This window comes from Apium graveolens, chromosome 7 (assembly GCF_009905375.1).
Source record: "Apium graveolens cultivar Ventura chromosome 7, ASM990537v1, whole genome shotgun sequence".
NCBI classification, from domain to species: domain Eukaryota; kingdom Viridiplantae; phylum Streptophyta; class Magnoliopsida; order Apiales; family Apiaceae; genus Apium; species Apium graveolens.
In genome coordinates this window covers 197,032,364-197,035,087 of record NC_133653.1, presented here as the reverse complement: position 1 = coordinate 197,035,087, position 2,724 = coordinate 197,032,364, and the positions used below count along the sequence as shown (strand labels likewise).

The window sequence follows — 2,724 nt, the reverse complement described above, 5'->3', positions numbered from 1 at the left end:
CTCACCCTTCTGCACATCGATCAAGGTTCGTCTAGTTGCCAAGAAAGGTCTTCCCAAGATTATGGGAATCTTCTTATCCTCTTTGAAATCAAGAATTACAAAATCAGCAGGAAAGATGAGTTTATCAACCTTGACCAAGACATCCTCCATAATACCTCGTGGATATGTAATAGAACGGTCGGCCAACTGCAAAATCATATACATCGGTTTAGGATCAGGTAGATCCAATGGCTTAAAGATTGACAAAGGCATCAGATTGATGCTAGCTCCCAAGTCACATAAGCATCTGTCAAAAGACACTTTTCCAATAGTACATGGAATAGCAAAGCTTCTTGGATCTTTAAGCTTCGGAGGCAACTTCTGCTACAGCATAACACTGCATTCCTCCGTGAGAGCGACAATCTTTAAATCATCTAGCTTCACTTTCTGAGAGAGAATACCTTTCATAAACTTTGCCTAACTAGGCATATGCTCGAGAGCCTCGGCGAAAGGTATGTTGATATGAAGTTTCTTGAACACCTCCATAAACTTCTCTAATTGCTTGTCCAGCTTTTTCTTCCACAGCCTCTTAGGAAAAGGCGGTGGAGGATAGATCTGTTTCTCCCCTGTATTACCGTCAAGCGGAGTGTGCTCAGCAATAGTCTTCCTTGGTTCCACTTCTTCATCCTGCTGCCTTGCTTCTTTCTCTGGCCCAGCTTCTTCAGTCAACTCTTGAGTTTATTCAGGAATCGCAACCTTCCCAGACCTCAAAGTGATTTCCTTTACCTGCTCCTTAGCTTCCTTCTTTCCTGGAACTTCAGTGTCACTAGGAAATGTACCAGGTTGACAATTTAGCAAGGCATTGGCAATTTTCCCAATCTGATTTTCCAAGGTCTTGATAGAAACAGCTTGACTCTTGCACATGAGCTTCAACTCCTCTAATTCAGATTTTTCATTAGCTTGTTGCAGCTGGAGTTGTTGTTTTGGTGCATACTGCGGTTGCTGAAAACCAGGGGGTTATACAGCTTAGCTGGATACTGCTGATAAGGCTGTTGAACCGCATTCTGAGCGTTACTCCAACTGAAATTAGGATGATTGCGGTTGTTAGGATGATAGGTGGCTGACACAGGTTGCTACGATCGCTAGAAGTTACTCACAAACTGAGCTGATTCACTAGAAATTGTGCACTGATCAGTCTCATGGGCACCAACACAAAGCTCACAGACACTAGTGATTTGATTAACTTCATAATTAGCCAAAGTGTCCACCATCATTGTCAAAGCCTTAAGTTGGGCAACTATAGCAGTTGCTGCGTCCAACTCCAGAATTCCTGCTACTTTTCCCTGAGTTAGTCTCTTGGAAGGATTCTGGTACTCATTAGCAGCCATCAGTTCAATAAGTTCATAAGCTTCATCGTAGCTCTTAGCCCACAAGGCTCCTCCTGATGCTGCATCAAGCATTGGTCTAGAAGTAGCACCCAATCCATTGTAGAAATAGTTGATAATCATCCAATCAGGCATGTCATGGTGTTGGCACTTCCTTAACATCTTCTTATATCGATCCCAAGCCTCACACAGAGATTCTCCAGTTTGCTGCGCGAACTAGGTAAGTGCATTCCTGATTGTTGCAGTTTTCTCCATGGGGATGAATTTAGTGAGAAACTTTTGAGCAAGATCTTCCCAAGTGGTGATAGACCCTGCTGGTAGAGAATGTAACCAACACTTAGCTTTGTCCCTCATAGAGAATGGGAAGAGTCGTAGCTTGATAGCATCTTCAGTCACATCATTGAACTTGAAAGTGTCGCAGATCTCGATGAAATCCCTGATGTGCATGTTGGGGTCTTCGGTAGGAGAACCCCCAAACTGAACTGAGTTTTGTATCATCTGGATCGTGCTTGACTTGATCTCAAAAGTGTTAGCCATGATGGCTGGTCTAATAATGCTAGATTGAATGTCATTAATCTTAGGCTTAGAATAGTCCATCAAAGCCTTCGGATTTTCTGCTTGATCACCCATAGCTACTACAATTGGCTCTTCAACTTTCTCTTCTTCTTTTACCTTCTTTTCTTCCTCAAAAACTTCCTTACGAACTACCACAAGTTCTTCCTCAGCTTTATCCAGTGTTCTCTTATGAGTACGCGAACGCGTATGCATACACCCTCGCTAGATCACCTGAAATAAAACAAGGAAACAAATAAGTAACAATGTCCGAGTCAATGAACTTAAACGACCACTGATGGAAAGCACATAAACTAATAATTAACACTGCAGTCCCCGGCAGCGGCGCCAAAAACTTGTAAGTCGTTAAAACACGCGCTAATATTACATGCAAGTATACGAGTTCGCAAGTAGTATAAGATATAAATCAGATTCGATCCCACAGAGACTGTATTGATTAACTAATCAACTCTTGCACTTATAAAACAATGTATGGTTATTATTCAATGCTAAGACGATAACACAGTGAGGTTGTTTATAACTAAGAATTAAACTAATTATTGTAACTACGAGAATAAGATTGACTGATTGATATATATGACAAACATGGGATTCTAACTTCATTAGGTACTTCATTCAATAGTCTTATTGTTCTTAACCTTAGCATGCAATGGTGATGACACTAATCAGACAACACGAAACTGATAAATGCCAACTTTCGTTGCACGAGTACCATTCTATCAGACATCCACAAAAGAGATAGAAGCTGAATAGGCACCAATTATATTGAGACCCTATATATCTATAG

General features: G+C 41.2%; 1 non-coding gene across 1 annotated transcript; it reads left to right on the top strand.

Moving 5' to 3' along the window:
• The first annotated feature begins 1,497 nt into the window (after nucleotides 1-1,497).
• On the top strand, nucleotides 1,498-1,604 carry LOC141676260 (small nucleolar RNA R71). The gene has a single exon (XR_012556858.1). It is a non-coding gene; the product is annotated as a small nucleolar RNA R71 (small nucleolar RNA).
• The last annotated feature ends 1,120 nt before the right edge of the window (nucleotides 1,605-2,724 follow it).